The sequence below is a fragment of the Gorilla gorilla genome, chromosome 12 (assembly GCF_029281585.2).
Source record: "Gorilla gorilla gorilla isolate KB3781 chromosome 12, NHGRI_mGorGor1-v2.1_pri, whole genome shotgun sequence".
Classification (NCBI taxonomy): domain Eukaryota; kingdom Metazoa; phylum Chordata; class Mammalia; order Primates; family Hominidae; genus Gorilla; species Gorilla gorilla.
Genome location: NC_073236.2, coordinates 130,910,336 through 130,933,322, shown reverse-complemented (window position 1 = coordinate 130,933,322; position 22,987 = coordinate 130,910,336). Strand labels below are relative to the sequence as shown.

The 22,987-nt window shown below is 39.1% G+C and overlaps 1 long non-coding RNA gene across 1 annotated transcript; it reads left to right on the top strand.

Annotated features, from left to right (window-relative positions):
- The first annotated feature begins 127 nt into the window (after nucleotides 1–127).
- On the top strand, nucleotides 128–21,554 carry LOC129531505 (uncharacterized). Its single transcript, XR_008676703.2, has 3 exons — nucleotides 128–372; nucleotides 1,534–1,611; nucleotides 20,907–21,554. It is a non-coding gene; the product is annotated as an uncharacterized lncRNA (long non-coding RNA).
- The last annotated feature ends 1,433 nt before the right edge of the window (nucleotides 21,555–22,987 follow it).

Here is a 22,987-nt window from a genome sequence, read left to right as displayed (position 1 = left end):
CACCTCGCGCGCTCTCGCTCCAGACAGCTGCGCGACCCAATCGCGCCGCGACGCCCTGACGCCCGCAGCCAATCAGAGAGCGCCGGCCGCGCCACGCCCCTCCCCCGTGCCGAGGACCCGGGCGAGGGCGCCGAGGCGCGGCCCGGGCCGTCGCCGGAGAACGGCTGGCGAGCGTTGTGGGGCGCGCTCCTCGGGTGGGAGCACGGAAGAGCGTCTTTGCCCCTCACTCCTCGGTTTCTCCTCCCTGGAATGTCGCGGCCCCCCACCCCTCTCTAGGAGAGACGGCAGACAACAAAGGGGCCCGGGGTGGCGGCCAGAGGGACGATGTGAGGGACGCCGCCGAGCCAGCGCCAGGGGAAGTTGGGGACGAAGGTGGGGGCTGGGAGGACGACAAACCAAAATAGCGAACTGGCTGAGAAGCCCCTTTGTCTGGGAGACTGCCGGGTGAAAGCCCAAAGCTGAGGGCAGCCCCGGGGTCTGACGCTTTCGTCACCCTGCAGCCGCACCCGGGCCTTTGGGTGGTGAGAGCTGGGCCTGGGTTCGACGCCCGCGGGCGCAGGGAGACCGGCTCCCCTTTGCTGTGTGAAAGTTTAGTTGTTTGTAGCCAGCCGCCCTCGTTGAAGGCCCCACCTTCTTCCTGAGAAAGTTTCTAAGCATCCCTTCACCCCTTGAGCGCAGTCACCCCCAGACTGTTGAAGTCCGCCAGGTTTACATACCCTGGCGGGTCACGTGTATATATAATCCCCCCAACTTCGTAAAAGTAAGCCATTTGAGTTCCTTTAAAATGCAAACGTCAAATTCTGTTCAGAAGACTTTAAAAGAGGAGAAATGCCACAGCAGTTATGAGGACAAATCAAGACTCAAGGATTTGGCAGTTTAACTTTGGTAGAAATAACTAATGTTTACTGAGAGTTTAACCACAGCTTTAATACTTTTGGCATTTAATCCTCACAATAACAGTGTGAAATAGATACTTTTACACACCCTCCTTCAAGGAAGTTGAGTCACAGAAAAGTTAGGTAACTTGCCCAGGGGCACACAGCTGATAAGTAGATTGGAATCCAAGTAAATCTACATTTAGAGCCGACCTTATCACTAGGCCTTCATCTCTCTCACACTTAACACCCATTCCAGAAACTCCCGTCAGCTATCAGTTATACTATTGAGTTGATGACTAGCTTAGAGTCTTGAATAAGAAGGCAGCACAGATAAAAATACACCTGCCTTAGTAATCAGTCTGTGGGCTTACGTTTGTCTCTCTGAAAAGGAGGCAGTGGAACTCATCAATGCAATCCCTTCTTGCCTAGAATCCTTTCACTGGTCGACTCAATCCTAGTTTGGTGGATTCTCAGCTGAAATGGAATAGAGGATAAAAGGAAGAGTAAAAAAAACAGGACCTTCATTCCCCCGGGGGAGTGTTCCAGTGGGATTTGTAATCAATTAGCTGCTTATTACAGTATATTAATCCAAAAATCCAGACCTCTCTATTAATATTATATTAGAAACTATTTTTTTTCCTTTTCTTCACTTTAGAAAAGTAGAGGAAGCGCACAGGTGGCTGAGCATACAAACTGAAGAAAAAATTGAAATGCCATTTTAAAAACTTGAAAGGTGGGTGTTGGGAACATATTGCAACCTAAAGTAAGCAGCATGGAGATACAATCTCAGAGCTAGAACAAATAATGTCTGCAGAAAGGAGTTTCCTTAAGCTAAATTTTTATTTTAGTCAGACATGACAGAACATAATCTGTATTTGGGGTAACTACATGAAATTATTTAATATCTAGAATGGTTGAGCGCTGTGGCTCATGCCTGTAATCCCAGCACTTTGGGAGGCTGAGGCAGGGGGATCACTTGAGCCCAGGAGTTCAGACCAGCCTGGCAACATGGTGAAACCCCATCTCTACAAAAAGTACAAAAATTAGTTGGGTGTGGTGGCACCTATAGGCCCAGGTACTCAGAAGGCTGAGGTGGGAGGATGGCCTGAGCCCAGGGAGGTTGAGGCTGCAGTGAGCTGTGATCGCATCACTGCACCCCAGCCTGGATGACAGAGTGAGACCCTGTCTCAAAAAAATAAATAGGCCAGGCATGGTGGCTCACGCCTGTAATCCCAGCACTTCTGGGAGGCCAAGTTTGGTGGATCACTTGAGATCAGGAGTTCCAGACCAGCCAACATGGTGAAACCCCGTCTCTACTAAAAATACAAAAAAAATTAGCCGGGCATGGTGGCAGGCACCTGTAGTCCCAGCTACTCAGGAGGCTGAGGCTGGAGAATTGCTTGAACCCAGAAGAGGAGGTTGCAGTGAGCCGTGATCACACCACTGCACTCCAGCCTGGGTGACAGAGTGAGACTTTGTCTCAAAAAATATAAAGAAATAAATTTTATATAGAGAGAGAGGGAGAGAGAATAGGGAAGATTTTAGCCATCTGGGAAAATTTTGCTGTGTCAGAGTTACAAAACTATAGGTAAAATATAGTATAGTAGTAATAATAGCTTAGATTTTGGAATCAAACACACCTAGTCTCTTCCATTTATTAGCAGCAAGATATTGGGCAAGTTATTTAACCTTTCTAAGTCTCCATTTCCTCATGTAAAAATGAGCGTAATAATGGCACCAACTCCATAGTTTATAAGGTTATAAAGGTGTACTTATATGAAGAGCTCAGAACAGTGCTTGGTGCATGATGAAACTTAAGAAAGATTATATTAGAGTTCTCCAGAGAAACACAACCAATAGGAGATAGATATGGTTTTGCTTCTCTGGAGAACTCTAGATAGAATAGATAGATAGATAGATAGATAGATAGATAGATAGATAGATAGATCAATCGATAGATAATAAATAGATATGGAAATAGATAGAAGTTTATTATGAGAGATTGGGTTGAGATTATGAAGGCTGAGAAGTCCCACGATCATCTGCCGTCTGTAAGCTAAAGGCCGAGGAAAGCCAGTAGTGTAGGTCCAGTCCAAGCCCAAAGGCCTGAGAAACACAGGAGCCAACAGTGTAGTTCAGTTTATGTCCAAAAGCCTGAGAACCAGGAGCAATGATATCCGAGGGCAGGAGATGATGGATGTCCCTGTTCAGAGTGAATTCACCCTTCCTCCACCTTTTTGTTCTATTTGGGCCCTCAGCAGATGTGATGACGCCAGGGTACGTGGGTGAGAAAATCTTCTTTACTCAATCTACCAATTCGAATGCTGATCTCTCCAGGAAACATGCTCAAATACACATTGAGAAATAATGTTTCAACAGCTCTATCTGGGCACCTTTTAGCCCAGTCAAGCTGACACATAATATTAATCCAAGAAATTTAGTATAATTCTGAAAATGGAAACCATTTGTTTCGTATTAAATATACTACCTCTTCATGTTTTTAATGAAGAATTGAAGCTGGCATTTTAAGCTGATAACTCATTGATGGTTGCATAAACTGTGTGCAGGTCATACAATTAGCCTGGCCAGTATCTGCTAATTATACCAGAAGCTCTTCAGTGGAGACAAAAGAGAAAAGAATTAAACTAATTGTATATAATGCCTCACTGCCCTACCTTGGGTAACATCCATCCTATAAAGAGCAATCCTTGTGTTAAAACATTTATTGACCACTTACTATGTTCAAGGAACTATGTGGGGTGATGTAAAGGATAAATGATGCCTATAATCAAAAGAAGAAAACAGTCGTATTCACAAATTCACATGTTACAAGAAAAGTATCAAGAAAGTTTCTTTTTTTAATGTTAAAATCAAAGGAATATGTCTGTAAGAAAGAAGCTTAGCTTGAAGTTAAAAGACCTGAATTTTAACCCTAACTTTTCCACCAGATAGCTGTGAACTTTAGAAATTGGCTTAACTTCTCTGTGCCTTAAGTTTCGCATTGTTAAATATGAATAATGGTAACTGTTCATCCTACCTCATAGGAGTGTTGTGACTATGAGCATGAACTTAATCATAGACTCAACTATTTTTAAAGCTACTAGTACTATTAGTCTGAGAAATAATAACTAGTAGTAAAGGGATTTCAATATAGCAGCCACATTGTTAACAAGAATTACTTAGACAAAGGCACAGGAGCACCAGGCAGCATCCACGTGTGGTAACATGGCAGTGCGGCAGTGCTCTTGTCCTGGGTTCATTGCCCTCGCCTCCTAAAATCGCTGTGATCATTAAAGATTGCTAAAATGAGATTTTTCCTTCCCAACTTATTTTTAACATTGAAGAAACCACTGGGAAGAAATGAATAATCTGCCAAGCTGCTTTTGTTTTGTAAAAATAGTATGTGCCACGAAATTCAAGCTCTCAGGCAATTATTTTGCCTATTCTATGTTCCTATACCCTGGAATAATTTTGATTGATGAAGAACATTGAACCATACACATAATAACAACCCAAGTTAACTAGAGGGGCATCTTTAAGCACTTGCAAGCTAACCTTAGCCTGAGACTAGAAAATGGAACGAGAATGTCACCCTTTAAGACCTAACATGGTTCAATTAGGAAATCACAAAGTAGGCTGAACAAGAGGTAGCAAACACAGTAGGAGAAGTCCTGGCTCCACTGTATTCTGGCTTCACCACTGACGTGGACTGTACCAGCAAACAAATCACTTATCTTCAATTTCATTGGGAATATGTTAAGAGATTTGTTAAATAAATGATTTCAATTGTCACCTCTTCCTCTAAAATTAAATGATTCCCAAGAATTTTTGGGACTTTCTCTGTCTCTGTGAGACCACAGTCTAGGTTTAAATTAGGCTAAAAGATGCAAATGAAACTAATTATTACTCATCAGTTTGGGAATAGCACTGCTTTCTAATTATTCCACAGGTTCCAGGACTACCTCAAATGTATTACGTCTCTAATCAATCTTTCTCCTTAAAAATGCGTATTATTTCTCAGTGGCCTGCAAAGATTTCTGTTTTATATCTGCGCATCTTGGGAAACATTTTCTTTTCCTCATAGATTTATTTGGCATTTTTATCTTTACATGATTGAGTCAAATCTCAATACAAAGAACACCCCTTTCATGCTTATTTATTACAACATGAGCATGCAGCCTGCAACCCCTGATTCCTAGGTACAGAAAAATAAAGTTCAAGCTTTTTCATGCTTTTGCATATCTGCATAATAGTTTTTGTGTCCAAATTATGAAACACCTTAAATATAAATTGCTGTAGCCTCCCCAGGGTTCATCATAATCACCATCACCACTAGCAGCATTTATTGCATCTGCTGGGGTCACTGCACTGGGGAAGAAGGCCTCATTTTCTCAGTTCGCCTAATATTCCAGGTTCTTTCTGTTTATCTATAATTGTAAGAAGAGTTGCCCTTCTGATACATGTTGACATATCACTGTTCTGCTAAACAGTGTAGTCTGGCTACTAGGGGAGGAGTTACACCCACCCTCTTCTGCTGCCAGCTCTGTGACAAAGAGAAAGCTGTAAGTTATTCTCCAGCCTGCTGAAGAGTTTTGCGTTGTCCCCAGCAGCCTATCACTTTCAGCAGAATTCCCTCTTTAGAAGTAAATGTGTCAAACTGCATATTTTGTTATGGGTATTTTATGCCTAAACCCTTCCTCCCTTATTGTCATTTTATAGATGCTGGGTTTTGGTCCACAGATTACAATACCAGTGTCCTAACTAATGTCAGAGTTCTAGCCAGTGAAAAATTAGAAATGAGAGTCATCTCTTCCCATCATGTCTGGGGTTACCACATCTAACCTGGTTCTCTTGCCAAAGAACTTGCTCTCCAGGATGGATGACTCTGGATAAACATGAGGTACCTGCTAAGGAATGGCCTTATAATCAGATGATAGTCTGGTTTCGAGCTCATCAAATTATCTTTTAATTTATTTTCCATTTGAAATCAAATAGTTGTTCCCTCTTATTTACATTCTCATCTAGGCCTAAAATACTGTTTATCACAAGACAGTTGTTATTAAAACCACAAAACATTAAGTTTAAAGGAAAACCTATCATGAAAGAGATATTGTTCCCAAGGAAGCTTAAACCAATTTATTATTAAATTTACAAATAATGGGTTGCCACTTCCAAAGTGAAGATGTAGATCAGGTGGAAATAACACGAAAGGAGGGTCCTTTATTAGACACTTCGTCTGAAGTTTTGTCCTAAACTTTGTTGAGGCATCGGGTGGGGAGGGTTACATTAACAGAAAGCAATAGATAAAGAAGTTGGGCACTGGAATGAGACTGCCTTAAGTTTGAGGCCTTCTTATTTGATTTGGGGAAAGTTACTTAACCTCCTTGGGCCTCAATCTTGTCATCTATAAAAAGGGAGTAATAATGATTTGTTGTGGTGTTCAAATAATACACAATGCTTGTCACATTGTAAGTGCTCAATAAATATTAGCCATCATCACGTTCATCAGCAGCAGCAGCACCTTCATCATCATCATCATCACCATTATGTCTTACAGCATATGGTTACATTTATCAGCATAGGTACCATATGCTAGATAGAAGGGTAGATTAAAAACAAGTTGTTACATGAGCACAGGGAGGGGAACAACACACACTGGAGCCTGTCGGGGGTTGGGGGATGGGTAGGGGGAGCATCGGGATAAATAGCTAATGCCTGCTGGCCTTAATACCTAGGTGACGGGTTGATAAGTGCAGCAAACCACCATGGCACACATTTAGCTATGTAACAAACCTGCATGTCCTGCATATGTATCCCAGAACTTAAAACAAAATCTAACAAACAAACAAACAAAAAAAAACATAAGTTTTTGCTTTAGTCAGCTTATTCCTCCAGATTGAGGGGGAAAAAACACTGAGGGCTAAAATTTAGGGTATAAAGAGTACGTTAAGTGATTTAATAAATTCCTGGCCTACCTCACCTGAAAGCATTAACAGAGTTTTGCACTTACGGAAATAAATTGGGTGACAACTAGATTTGAACTTTTTCTTCTTAAATGCTGGAATATACTGTGGTTAGATATTTTGCTTTTAACTGTTAGTATCTATTCTGAACCTTTAAAACCTACACAGTAGGAAAGGGATTTTAAAAGGACAAACAGTAACTCATATAAAGATTTCATGGATAAGAACTAAGCAAATGAGTGCATAATTTATAGTTTGGAGTACCGTATTACTTTGTGGCACATTTAAAATTGTTACTCTGATTGATTATTTTGAAAATTCCAGGCACCATTAGATTTCATCCTTCTGCACAGTATTTCTCTAAATACCATCTCTGAATCCACAAATATTTATCTTTTTTTGGTTAGCATCCAGCTGGTAACCAGTAAAATGATCCTACATTATTCTAGGACAGGAGCCAGGAACTTGGTCTTATTGCATAAAGCTACTCTATTCCTCTTTGTGTGAAATATATTCCACTACTGGTCCCTAGATACTTATTTAAGAGAGCACTTAAAATCGCTCCCTTTGGAGTTGCCTGAGTGTCATTGAGAAATAAATCAAAAGACAAAATCAACTCAAGTATGTCTGATACAACTCAACAAGGCAGTGTATCTCAGTGGGGTCCCAAGATCATCTTTATTAGAATCACTCAGTATGCTTACTTAAAATCCAGATTTCTGGGCAAGTCAACACATAAAGAATCAGAATTTTCTATGTCAGAGCCTTAGAATCTGCATTTTATTAGTGTTTATGGGTAATTCCTGAGTACCCACTGAAGTTTAAGAACCATTGCCCTGGGCCCTTAATATATCGTATTCTATTAAGAACTTCATTATAATTAAGCAAATACAAAAATAATTCATATATGCTGATTCATATGCCATAATAAATAATTTAACTAGGTTTTATTGTGTCTTTCCAATTTACAAATAATCCACAATCCTTTCTCTATGTTAAAATGTTAATTAAATTCACTAACAATACATCAGTACTAATAACTATGACAACTAACATTACTAGATCCATTTTATAATGTAAATAAAATAAAAATCAAATGTCCAGGGTTCTTATTGATTATGTGTAATAAAGATATAAACATTCTTGTATATTTCTGAGTAGCTATGATTTCTTACAAATTTCAGAAACCTGCCAGCTTTGAGATCCTGCGTTTGAGAGCCAGCATTGGCTGGATACACCATGCAAGTGATAGAGCATTTGGACCAGGAAGAGAATTTGGAAGTAAAGGGAATTCATGTAGCACAGTGTTCAGTTTTAAGAGCTTCATCTAGGTGAAGACTCATAATTAATATACATATGGTATAGCCAAGGTCTTTTATGAAGGAAAAGTAAGCACAGACAAAAATTGTCAAAGAAGAAAATGAAAAAAGAAGCAATTAAGAAGTTTTAGAACAGGGCTGGCATTTTTCTCTTGTTTTTATTGTTTGGATTTCACTTTATTTGTATTAAACAATTTTAAGAGGCAAATAGCACTATAAGATTTTAACAAAAAAAGAGAAGTCCCTGTTCTATCTTTTCTCACTCTTAAATTTTGCTTCCTATAGTCAACACTTTCAACTCTTTTTTTTCTTTTTCTCTTTTTTGAGACAGAGTCTTACTCTGTCACCCAGGCTGGAGTACAGTGGTGCGATCTTGGCACACTGCAACCTCTGCCTCCCAGGTTCAAGCGATTCTCCTGCCTCAGCCTCCCGAGTAGCTGGGATTACAGGCACCTGCCACCACACCCGGCTAATTTTTGTATTTTTTTTTTTTTTTTTTTGATAGAGACGGGGTTTCACCATGTTGGCCAGGCTGGTCTTGAACTCCTGACCTCAAGTGATCCACTACTGTCTCCCAAAATGCTGGGATTACAGGCATGAGCCACCTTGCCCGGCCAACACTTTCAACTCTTTTAACTATTTCTATTGGAATTGACCTTCACATTTTCTGGGGTTAAAAAAAAAAAGATGTTTATAGTGCTATTTCAGGACTTTTCCATTTTAAACATTGTACATTGACAACCTAACTGTGGATGATGAGAATAGAATTATTTTCCCATTCTCCTTTCAACCTGATTCTCCTAATATATTACTACTTTGGGCAAAACAAATATTTAGTGTTTCCATTATTATGAACTCGTAGATATTATTCAGAGAGGAGCCACATAGTATATTATGATTATGTTTTCATTCCTCTACAACTTCGTGTTTTTCCTGGAGCTAACAGTTGCCTTTCCTTAATCATTCAGTTTTCTATGTAAGTATCATTAATTTGAATTCATTTCCAAATCCTACCACAGAACTCTAGAACTCCTATCAACATGGCCAGGTGCACAGAGTGATCTATTAGTTCTGTGTTTTTCTGGGTATCCTGGACCCCTGTGTTCTTCTGCTTCACTCTGTCCTGGCCACTCTTAAGCCCTAAAGCAAGCCTGCAGCCAAGGATTTTCCTTTGGTGTGACGGAGGGATTCCTTTCATTCCTCTCCCATAATGGGACACCTGGATGTTACGCACCCAGGAACAACACCCAGTCCCACCGTAGGACTGCTCTAATAGTAATCCCACAGCCCCTGCCACCTGCTGTTTGGTACGTAACAACTCTAGGGACCAGATAGTACATGCATTGTCAATGGCGGTGAAAATTGGTTTTAGGAGATTGGGAGTAGTAGATATTTATATAGTACATAAATAGGTAAACAATATATCTATGATCTTCAAATTTCGTGGGTAGGGTGGTTAAAGGAAAATGTTTCTAAAAAAGCTCCACAGAGGAGCAATAATGAAAGAAAAAAGGATGAGAAAGACAGATAGCAGAGCCTTTGCCGCAGGTGCCCCAGAATATGTGCTACCTCTGTGTGGTTACCATTTCTTGTCTCCAATGCCTAAATCTCTCCTGGGTAAGTTTGCCTGATGGACCTCAGTGACATGCAGAGCTGCTGCTGCAAGGGAGCCTGGGAAATACAGTTTTTTCTTTCTAGTGTCTAAAACAGAGGAAAGCTGTTAGGAAGGGGATGAGGGAGTGGGTGTTGAGTGCACCAGTCTGTGATATCTGCCCAAGATGGGTCTAGAATTTCAGATTGAAACCCTCATCACTTAGAATTTTGAAGGCATTGCTCCATTTTCTTATAAGTTCCAATGATGCTATTAAGAAATGCCATTTTAATTCTTGATTCTTTAGATGTGACCTGGTTTTTAATTTTTCTTCCCTCTCTAGAGATATTCTTTTTTATCGCTGATGTTCTGAAATTGTAGTGATCTGTCTTAGGTGGGCCTTGGCTATTCATTGGGCTGAGTATTTTGTGGACTCTTTGGATGTAGAAACACAAGACCTTCGGTTCAGGAAGTTTTTCGTGTTTCTTTGATAATTGTCTTCTCTTCATGTTTACTGTTCTCTCTTTGTGGAATTCTTATTTGTAGGATAGTGGGCTTTCTGGGTTAATCCTCTAACTTAACTTTTGTCTTTATTTTCCAGCTTTATCTTTTCTTCTATATAACTTTCTCAACTTTATCTTCCAACCTTCTCCTGATTTACTAATATTTTCTTTAGATATTTTTCATTAAATTGTTCACAAAAATATATACATTCCCCTCATTGAAAATTCCTGCAATGAATATAAGTAACAAAATGAAATAACAATGAAATAATGTTTCATACCCTTAAAAAGTTTAAGTTATGAGAAAGGGGGTTTGTTCAATAAAAGAAACCATAAACAAATGTGAACAAGCACCCAGAACACATCCAAATGTCTATGCAAAGACTGTTCCCATCAACTAGCCCACTGCACGTTATGGTTTATGTAACTCCTCAATCAACCACTTATGAAATGTAAGTTAAGAAATATGAGATCTACCTCATCTTTCTGATTTTCACAATATCAGTGCCAAACTCATACCATCTTCACTAACTCTAAATGTTGAATGTTTCCAAAGTGAAAAGCAAACAATTCTTATAACCTGCTGAGCAGGTTTTGCTGAAATAGTGAATTTCACTGTACTTAAGAAGAATTTGTTGGCCAGGTGTCGTGGCTCATGCCTGTAATCCCAGCACTTTGGGAGGCCAAGGTGGGTTCAAGACCAACCTGGCCAACATGGTGAAACCCCATCTCTACTAAAAAAGAAAATACAAAAATTAGCCAGATGTGATGGCGCACGCCTGTAATCCCAGCTACTCAGGAGGCTGAGGCAGGAGAATGGCTTGAACCCAGGAGTCAGAGGTTGCAGTGAGCTGAGATCACGCCACTGCACTCCAGTCTGGGCAACAGAGTGAGACTCCATCTCAAAAAAAAAAAAAAAAAAAAGAAGAATTTGTTGCAACTTATATTAAAATAGCGTGAATAACAAATAACACCAAATAAATATCAGCAAGAGTAATGCCTACACATATTAAAGTATCCATTTAAACCATGTTCTAATTAAATAGAATGTCCACTAAGTCAATTTTATATATCATTACACATAACATGATATCAAAGAATATGACTTTATCTATTAGGCGTTTCCAAATACCTATTCCCAAATTAATATTTATGCACTTGTTAAGACTTACAGTTTACTTAGAAAAAAAAACAGAAACAAACACACATGCATTTTTATAATTTAAAATATTTCATGTTACACATGAGCAATGTTCAGATTTAAGTTTTAAGCCAAGTTTACTTTTTCCTAAGTTGTATTTATGCCAAGGCTTTCTTACAAAAATATATCTTATGTGTATAAATTGGACAAACTTACAGTAGTATTTCTAATGTTCAATTTGAGATGGGAAAACATAAACCTATTCTGAATAAAGATATTTGTCAAGGTTTGGGGTGTAAACATTTTGTCAGGCAAACAATTTAGTAAAAAAAAATTGACCTTCATTTAAAAATATACGCAATCTCATAATAAGCCCCTGGACTTCCAAGTTGAAATACAGCTTGCATTTCTAGCGAAGACATATGCTTTATTTAAAGGGACAGGGTGAGTTATAAATTCACCAACATGTTGAAAATGCATTAGTTTTAAAAAAGCCAATACTGCTTCTGAAATGTAGGCAGTGGGTTATAATGTGGACACAAATTTCGGAAAATATTGCTTCTCCCCTTTGATGATATTCCTGTAGTAAGTAAAATACAAGACTTTGACTCTGGTCAGTGGTCTCATTTGATGGCCGGGGTAATATATTGGATTTTATATATACAAACAAGCATTTCCTCCCCAGATGTCCTATTCACAGTGTCAAAAATTATAGTTCTATTTAGAAGTAATAGTGATAGAGCCAGATGAACCATCACTCCTTGTTGCTAACAAAGCAGAAATTCTGAACAATGTTTTCACCCATGGCTATTTTGATATCTGTAAGAGCTTCGGCACAAGCTAAAATTCTCATCAACCTTTAAAAAATGTCAATGAAAACAACAACAAGATCAATCATGGAAACTTCTCCACTATTCCTGATACACGTTCAATCAACTAATACAAAGCAAAGCTCAGTGATGCAGTAGAGAGAGACCAGGCCTCCAGAGTGATGCAGAATTATGCAGAAGAAGAATATTCTTTCTGCGGTCATGACTATTCCAATTTACTATGAATGTCCCCATCTGGAGAACAAAACAAACCTGATTCAACCAGAATGGATAAGCAGAGTTAGCTTTCATGGTCCTATAATACTAGGTGACACAGCTTTGGTCTTTAAAATTTGCACAGGTGACAAAATAAAAATAAAATAAACTCAACAATATAACCAGATGGCTCATTCAGTTGCTGGAGAATAGTTTTAAATGCATGTAAAATTTATTAAAGTAAAATTTCTCTAAGTATTGATTATTATTCACTGATTCATTTATTCACAAAATATTTATTGAGTTCCTAAAATATCAGATACTGTGTTAATCACTGGGAATATCAGAGTGAACAAAAATGTCAGGTCTCCAAAGAGTGGAATATCTTTATGTTTACTGAGGAGATGATAGAAACATATCGAACAGCGTTTCTGTGAACTACAAACCTCATTTATCACATGTTTAACCACCACGCACATGCCACTTCCGCTTCATTCTAATACGCACTCTGAAAGGTTTGACAATTGGGAAGCATGGTGCTCCAACACAATTTTTATTATCTAAAATGTTTCTAAAGATCATAAATAGAACATAAGGTACATTTTATTCCTACATCAGTGGGTTGAGTCTTTTCAAAAACAGCTGAAATCTTTTAAAAATTTGATGTGATAGTACATTAAATAGGTGTAAAATAGTGGTCAAATTAAAAGAGAACTTACTTTAATCAATGAAAGAGAAGGACTCCTTTTATGTCCACTATTTTGTTTATTTTTTTCTTTTTCTTTTCTTTTCCTTTTTTTTTTTTTTTTTTTTGCCCTTCCTCTGTTGCCCAGGCTGAAATGCAGTAGCACAATCATAGCTCACTGTAACTTCAAACTCCTGGGCTCAAGTGATCCTCCAGCCTCAGCCTCCTGAGTAGCTGGGACTACAGGTAGGCACCACAATGCCTGGCTAAGCTTTTAATTTTCTTTTTTGTAGAGATGGGGTCTCTTCCTGTTGCCCAGGCTGGTCTGAACTTCTGGCCTCAAGTTACCCTCCTGTCTGGGCCTCCCAAAGCACTGGGATTACAGGTGTGAACCACCACACCAATCCCCCATTATTTTCATATTTCAGTAACAAAATGTGTATTTGAACCAGACTTCTTCTTATAGCTTCAATGTGAAAACACAATTTTGACTACTCTCTCACTATATTTCTGCAATTTTTAGCCCTGAAGGGGAGGGAGAAAAAAGATTGAAACTCTATGGGCCTTTGTTCAAAATCATTAGTGGCAAAAATAAGGTAAGACATAAGAAATGAAGAATTATTAAATGAACTTTAAGCTTCCAGGAACCCAGGGCACACTTAATTACCTTCACCAAGTATCTCGCAAATGTATTTCATGAGCCACAAGGGAAACGGGTGGAGTGTGGATAGACTGATATAAAACCAACTTAACTGCTGAAAAAGACAACCCAAGCGTCTGGGGTCCCGGGTCTCAGCTTGTCTGTGCCTCTATCCAAAGTCATTATCACGACATCTATGGTACAGAAAAAGTTCGTCAAATGAAATAAGGAAAGGATCTATGAATGGTTCAACAAATATGTGCAAAATGTCACTTCTAAGACTCTTGGACACCCCCCCAAAATTATTGTTTTTTTTTAACTTAGGAGCATTTGGAATGTCAACAAAATAGCTGCAACTTTTTTTTTTTTTTTTGCAATTATAGAGTGGTATTCAGAACAACAATGCTAACAGAACAACAATTATTTCCTATAAGCTGCATCAGAGACAACTGAAGATGAAAAAGCTACCATCCCTGTATATAACTAATTTGTTCTGTACACCAACAAGGACCTGCTTTACATTTCCCTGTCAATTTACAATCCCCGTACTGTACCAGGCAAGGCTAGTGGCTATTGAAAATACCACCAAGACAGGGTTATTTAAAGACATATTTGGTAATGTAACTGTACAAAAAAAGACACTGTACAGTTTAAAAACAAATCTTACACAGCCTTATATTTCAGAGTTTTTTTCTTTAAAAGGAGTGAATTATGTACGGGGTGGTTAAATGCTTTATAGACAAGGAAAAACTGCACTAAAACCAACTTAGTCATCATCATCTTCTTCATCTTCCTCCTCCTCATCATCCTTTTCATCTTCCTCCTCTTCCTTCTTTGCTTTTTTCAGTCGTGATGACTCTTTTTTTTTTCCTGCTGCATCCAGTTTTCCTTTAGCTGGGTATGCAGCAATAAGCAATATCCTTTTTGTATTTTTCCTTCAGCTTTGCAGTCTTCTTTTTACAAGGTTGCCTTTCACCAGCAGCGCTGTTATTCTACACCTCTCTGTTTCTTTACAACATCACCGATGGACACACCAGGATGTTCTCCTTTAATGTTGGAGTCCAGAACAAGAAAAAGGCCGAAGGAGACCTCTTGAATGCATTGGGATCCCTGAGCTTCTTTTTTCTTTCTCCTTTGGGAGGGATGTAGGTTTCATTTCTCTTTCATTTCACAGGCCTGGTCTGCCTGTGCCATGTCCTCAGATTTTGCTTTCTCTTTAGCTGACGTGACCTTCCACTTCCCTGAGCACTTCTTAGAAGGCTCTGAGAAGCTGACGGAACCATCTGGGTGCTGCTTCTTGTGCTCCTCCTGGCCAGTTTGCACAAAGGATGCCTGTGATGACATTCTGCCTCTCGGCTTTTTAGGATCGCCTTTGCCCATAGTTAGTTATGTTTCGTTGGCAAGGCACAGCCTTGCCCCATGCCCATCCGGCTCTCATGGGCTCCTGGCGCAGTCTCTATGAAACTCAATGTAGTGCCATGCTGTTGAATCTTTTTTAATAGCTGCAACCTGTTATCATATCAATTGACATATATACACACATTAAAAATCTCAAAATTGGCTGGGCGCAGTGGCTCAAGCCTGTAATCCTAGCATTTGGGAGGCCAAAGCGGGCAGATCACCTCAGGTCAGGAGTTTCAGACCAGCCTGGCCAACATGGTGAAACCCCATTTCTACTAAAAATATAAAAATTAGCTGGGCGTGGTGGTGCATGCCTGTAATCCCAGCTACCCAGGAGGCTGAGGCAGGAGAATCACTTGAACCAGGGAGGTGGAGGTTGCAGTAAGCTGAGATGGTGCCATTGCACTCCAGCCTGGGCAACAGAGCTAGGCTCTGTCAAAAAAAAAAAAAATCTCAAAATGGTTTCCTAACCCAAAATTGTTTACATTTTCATCTAGAACATTAAACTGCTGAAACATAACCACACAAATACTGAACCACTGATTTTAGAACAGGAAAAGCCACCTACTGCCCTCCAATTTAACAAACAGCAAAACTGAGGCACAGAGACTTATGTTAGTTTGCCAAGTTCACAGAGCAATTGAGTGGCAGAGCAGAGACTTTAAGCCAAATCTTGGTACCCAGAGCTTTCCAAACCCCATGCAGAGCACCTGCCCTGTGCCAGCATTCTACAAGGGACATGAGAGAGTTACAAAGAGCATGCGGAGGACTTCCTATGAAACCAAGAAGGCAAAATCCAGACTTCTACACCCCAAACAACCTGCGACAACCACCAACACAAGGCTGTACGTGATAATTAAACAAAAACAAAAACAAACAAAACAGTAAAGCGCTATGGGATTTAGAAAGGGGAGATGATTTAGGTTTGGGAATTAAACAGTTTCATGGGCTATATCTTAGAATGGTAGAACTTCTTAACTTTTGTTTGAAAATAATTTCGGCCTTAAAATAATTACAAAAATAAAAATAGGACAAAGAACATTTGTATACCCTTTATCCAGATTTGGATTCACCTGTTGTTAACATTTTACCTCATTTGCTTTATCATTGGTGCTTGCTCTTTATTTATTTATTTCTTTTACACACACTTTAAAAAAATTATTTAAGGGTAAGTTACATACATTATGGCCCATTACCACTAAATACTTCAATGTATATTTTTTAAGGTTAGGATTTTTTCTGAAATAACCACAGTACAGTTATCAACTTCATAAATTATATTGATACATAATGCATTTCTCTAATCTATCAATCTATAATCCATTTTCCAATTTTTTCCCTTCATCTAGTAGCATTTTTTAAGGCGCTTTTCCCAGTACAGGATCCAGGTCAAATATTGCATTTGTTATTGAGGCCCTTTAGCCTCCTTGAAACCACAGCCTTTCTTTGCCCTTTATGACACTGACGCTTTTGGAGACTATGGTTTTAGTTCCCACTATTTTTACCATGATAACAGTACTTATTTGTGCTTATCTGCTGTTCCTTTGTGGTTACACTGGGTTTATGTGTTCTTGGCCAGAAGACGGCACAGGCAAGGTTGTGTTCTTTTCAGGGTATCGCATCTGGTAGCACATGATATCCACCCGTCCTTCATAGGCGATGCTCATTTTGATCATCTAGTTAAGGTGTTGTCTGATCTTTCCAGTCTATAATTATGATTTATTTTTCTCCCTTGTAACCAATAATGAGTTTTATGAGAGACTGGCACATTAAGAACTTACGAATATCTTGCTTCTCATCAATATTTCCCTTACACTTAGCAGCTGTTAATTGCTGGAGCAACATTGAACATGACGGTTACAAAATTAGGATTTTCCAACTCCAACACTCCCACCATAGTTTCCATTTGGCTTTGACATTTTGCTATAAGCAAGAGCCCTCCCTCATTCTCCCTCCTTCTCCTCTATATCTATCTATCTATCTGTTTATCTATCTATCTACCTATCTATTTATCTATCTACCTGTCTATCACCTATCGACATATCCTTCTCTCTTTTTTCCTTCTTCCTCCTTTTCTTTCATATATATTTATTATTGGTCTAAACTCATGAATTCCTGCATTATTTATAATTCATTACTGTACTTTTTAATTTCGGTGGCAAATGGTAACAGATTTGGCCAGTGAGATCCCCTTGAATGTCCCTATAATTTGTGTGTGTGCGTGCATGCTTTCTTACTTCCTAGCGCATGGACCACTTCTGGAACAATAAGTTCCAGACTCATCTTGAAGATACTGTGCCTTAGTTCTGGGGGAGGAAATAATCTGGAAAAACACAATCTCCTATACTTGGATCTTTGTAGACGGGTAGAATTTTGATAGGTAGGGAGAATAGAAACTAGCATTGTAGCATATGCAGAAAAGGAATATAGATGCTAAGCACAGGGAAAGGGTTTCCCTTTTCCTTCTAGATTAATCAGGGTTCTTCAGAGTAACAGAACCAATGGAACACATAGAGATATACAAGAGGAGATTTATTATGGGAATTGGTTCAAATGACTGTGAAGGCCAAGAAGTCCCATGGTCTGCCCTCAAGCTTGAGACCCAGGGAGGCCAGTGTGTCTGAGTCCAAAGGCCTCAGAACCAGGAGCACCAATGTCTGAGGGCAGGAGAAAATGGATGTCCAGGCTCAGGAAGGAGAGAGATTTCACCCTTCCTCTGCCTTTTTCTTCTATTTGGGCCCTTAATGGAGTGGATGATGTCAGCCCAATTGGTGAGAGAGGAGGCTTTTTACTGGGTCTATTGACTCAAATACTGATCGCTTCTGGAAATACCCTCACAGACTAACCCAGAAACAATGTTTTGCCTGCCATCTGAGCATCCTTTAACCCAGTCACATTGACACCTATGATTTAACCACCACACCTCCTTTATATCAGTTTTCTACAGCTGTGTAACAAACTATCCCCAAACATACTGACTTAACCATTCTGTGGATCTTCAGTTGGGGCAAGTCTCAGTGGAATGTTTTCTCTCTGATCCACATGGTGGCAGCTGGGCTGAATTAAGGCTAGAGGTTGCCAGATGGCCTGACTCATATATCTGGGACCATGGCACTGCCTGTTGGCTGGGGCACCTCAGTATTCCTCCATGCGGCCTCTCTCTCCAACAGGATAGCCTGGCTTCCTCACATTGTGGTTCAGGGATCCAAGAGAAAGAAAGTAGAAGGCTGCCAGGCTTTTTACCCCCTTGGCTTAGAACTAGTACAGTGTCACTTCATTGATCAAAATGCCACAGGTTAGTCCAATCTCAAGGGAGGGGAAATGCACTGCACCTCTTGGTAGAAGGAGAAGCATGCATGCATAGGGATGGGCAGGATTCTTGTTGGCCATCTTTGCAGTCAACCACACCCTCCTTTTACCCTTCCCGTTTCTGCAAGTAAATTAGTAGTTTTTGAGTTCCAACATACGAAGGAAAAAATGGGGATTTTCTGATAGCTGAATGAGAAAGACTTATGTGAATTTTATTTGACCTCTAACAGAACAGTGCCCTCAGCGATCAATAAATTCTTGTTCACTACATTGAATGAAAATTGTCAACATGAAAGATGAAGATAAATATTCAAAAGTTATTGGAATAATTTATACAGGTATCTTAAAAAACAAAAATTTAAAATTCCAAACTAAATAAAATTGAGGATCTGGACAAGTTCCGAGGTAGATACATAGTAATGATTTTTTAAGAAGAAATTATCCATAAGGAAAGCTTGAAAAATCAGAGATTGGGGGCAGAAAGGTAGGTAGCAAGGGAAAGGAATTTGATTATTCTTTTTTTGATTCTTTATAACATTGTTTCCCATTTTTGGTAAGGGCAGAATAATAACAGCAACAAAACAACCAGTACTGTATTTCAACATAAATAGAATATTGATTAAAGTGGCAAATGAGGAAAATGATCCTCCTGAAAATCCATTTTTTATTTAGTGTGCAAAAAATACTGTGCTATGGACCACTAATGGGAAAATGAAATAAGACATAGCCCTTCCCTTCAGGAGCTCAAAGTTAGATGCTAACAGATCATTATCATATGAAGTGCAAAATAGAGGCATGGCAGCACTTTAAGAATGCCAAAGATACAAACTGTCTGGCAATATTTGAATGCTGTTCAGCAAAGATGTCAGAATATAACTTTATGTAGAAACATCATAAACTTGATGGTCCTTTTAATCCTATAAAAAATCTTTTTGGGCCGGGCGTGGTGGCTCACAGCTATAATCCCAGCACTTTGGGAGGCCAAGGTGGGTGAATCACCTGAGGTCAGGAGTTCAAGATCAGCCTGATCAACATGGTGAAATCCCATCTCTACTAAAAATACAAAAATTAGTTGGGCATGGTGGCAGACACCACTTAGAAGTGGGAGCTAAGCTATGAGGATGCAAAAGTATAAGAGTGATATGATGGAATTTGGGGACTCAGGGAGAAGGGTGGGAGGGGGGTGAGGGGTAAAAGTGTACACCGCTCAGGTGAGGGGTGCACCAAAATCTTGGAAATCACCACTATAGAACTTATCCATGTAACCAAACACCACCTGTTCCCCAAAAAACCTATTGAAATAAAAAAAAATTAAAAAAATAAAAAAAGAAATCTTGGGCTGAAAACAACACATGAAAAAATGCTCAATGTCACTAATCATCAGAGAAATGCAAATTAAAACCACAATGAGATATCATCTTACTCCAGTCAGAATGGCTATTACTGAACAGTCAAAAAACAATAGATATTGGTGTGGATGTAGAGAAAAGGGAACATTTATACACTGTTGGTGGGAATGTAAATTAGTTCAATCTCTATGGAAAACAGTATGGAAATTTTTCAAATAACTAAAAATAGAACTATCATTTGACCCAGCAATCCTATTAATCCTATTCCTGGGTATCTACCCAAAGGAAAAGAAATCATTACATAAAAAAGACATCTGCACTTGTATATTCGTCACACAGCAATATTCACAATAGCAAAGTCATGGAACCAACCTATGTGTCCATCAACGGTTGACTGGATGAAGAAAATGTGGTATATATACACCATGGGATACTATGCAGCCATAAAAAGGAATGACATCATGTCCTTTGGAGCAACATGGATGGAGCTGGAGGCCATTATCTTAAGTGAACTAACTCAGAAACAGAAAATCAAATACTTCATGTTCTCACTTAAAAGTGAGAGTGAACTAGTGGGTACACAGGGACAAAAAGATGGAAATCATAGACACTAGACACTGGGGACTCCAAAAGAGGGGAGGGTTGAGGAGGTGAGGGTTAAAAAATTACTTATTGGGTACAATGTTCGCTGCTTGGGTGATGAGTATACTAGAGGCCCAATCCCACCATGACACAATATACCCATGTAACAAACATGCACACGGGCTCCTGAATCTAAATATAACACAATTTTTTCAAAAAGTGGAAAATTTGAAAATTTGAACATTGAAATCCTAGGTCATTCTTTTGTGAGGAAATATTGTACCTATGTGCTTTGGGGATTTGACATTAGTTATTTGGTTGACCCTAGGAAAGGAAGTAAACTGAATCCTCTTAAATGAGATTGTTTTTATGATTAAATTTTTTGGTGTTCTTTGTGTAAAACTGATTTAAAAGATTCTATCTTTTCTGAATATTTTTCCCTCTATAAGGAAGTACATATATTTCAATGTTATCAATTCCTGTAACTATTTATTAACATTTCCTTATGTGTTTTCTCCAGATGTTGGAAGTGAAAAAAAAAGGCCTTGTTAAAAAGAAGAAGAAGAAGAAGAATCAATCAATCAATCAATCAATCAATCAATCAATCTTGGGCTGAGAAAATCTGCAAATAAGCACATAATTGGCTCTGAGTTTCTTGGGGATGAAGACAAAGAGGGAAACACACTGATTACATATTTTTCAGTGTCTTAGAAAATGAAACACTCCAGTCCATCATGAAACAATTGTTTTATGGCTCTCTTGTCTGTGAGCAACTTCTCAAATGGGTGGATTTAGTAAGTAGCACGCCGGACAGTGTCCCCCCAGTCTCACAAGAATGGCCCAAAAGTTCTACTCGTGACTGTTTCTTATGAAGCTGAGCCATGCTGTGAAGTTTTTCTTCTGTGATGAAGGGAATACAGGTTAGGTCCAAGCTTTCTAGAGACTCATCTTGACACAGGGCTAAAACTCAGGGAACTTTAAGGAACAGGGTCCTTGGCAAATGACATTTGTCTCAGCTGGAGTTTTGAAATGAGTTATGTTCAGACAGTTCATAAGTTGAGTCTCTAACATGTAGCTGAAGGTCAGATAACCAATATTGTAACTGGAGGGAGAGCCACATGCTCCCATTGCCAGATACGTAAGCAGCAGAGCACCCTTTCGTGAACACTGAGGCGTCTGCATTGCACTCTTACCAGAGGGGAGGCTGCCCCCTCCACTCTGGAGTTGGCCATAGACACACAAAGATACTTTAGTCATATAGATTTCTTATTTTTCAGATTTGGCTTTTTCCACTGGAACATTTGAAAGTCAATTTTACATCAGAGTGGATCCACGTTGAATATCCCTGGAGGTTATTTCCAACCTTTCCATCATTATTTAAAGTGTATCTTTCCAAAAATTATCTTTAGTCTAATTAATATTAGCTTTTCCAATAAGTGGTTTCATTTATTATACTCCAATAGTGCTTTTTCTCTATATTATACGCTATATTATACAAAAAATTATCTATGCTCTTGTTGTTTAAAATTATACAAATGGTACATCAAGAGCATATTCAACATGATGTATTTTGAAGAGATGATTGGTGATGAGCAATGTTTTGTGCCTTGTAGGGGTTATTGTGGCTTTATCTGATTCACATGACTTCTAACTATTATCTTGTTTCTCTCCTGGATCAGATACGTACGTATACAGGATCCACTAAGATTGCTGTCGTGAAAATGTATTCTGGGTATGTGGCCACAGTGTGAGTTGTAGGATAGAGCAACCGGTGGAATAAGATAACTGCTTCCCCCTGAAACAGCCCTGTTTAGGAATGTTGACCAGATTGTAGGGAACTCAAACAATCCCTTTAAGTAGAAAGTAAATAGATTAGGAAAACAGCCACAAGGTTTGACACACCATCAGTGACTTTTTTCGCCTTTCCCTTTTCTTTTCATGGTGTAAGAGAACAGACAGCACGCATTGCAAGATCTGCCTTGTCTTGCTGCCACCCTGGACTGCCTCACATGTAAGTTCCCCCTGAATAAATCTTTGACGACCTCCCAGACCGGAGTGGTCTACGTCTTTCTTTGGTCTGAGCTTGCTCTCTGCTTAAAGAGGGCAGTTTTCTGTTCTGGCAGGGAGTTTTCCCAACAATTACATTTTCCAGTATGACAGTGATTACCCACATGTGGCTATCGAAATTCAAATTGATTAAAATAAAAAAAATCCATTCTACTAAGATTCAGTTGCACCAGCCACATAAAGTGCTCAATAGTTCCCCATGGCTAGTGCTAGAGTATTGGATACAGCAGAGAGAGAGAGGGGAGAGATTTCCATTTTCGTCATCATGGGAAATTCTACTGGACAGCACTGCTCCAAGAAATAAGATCGATGAGCTATTGCCATAAGAAATAATATCTATAAAGTCATAGCTATGCAGATTAGTGGAACTGATGACAATTAGAATATACCTGAGACTCAAAGAGAAAGGATTCCGGTCTAACAAGAAAACAAAAAATGGTTAAAATGGTAGTTCATTTGGAGGTAGAGGTAGAAGTAATGTGTGTTAATTACAAGGACTGTAACCATCAGGATCAAGGTCCAGGAGAAGGACAA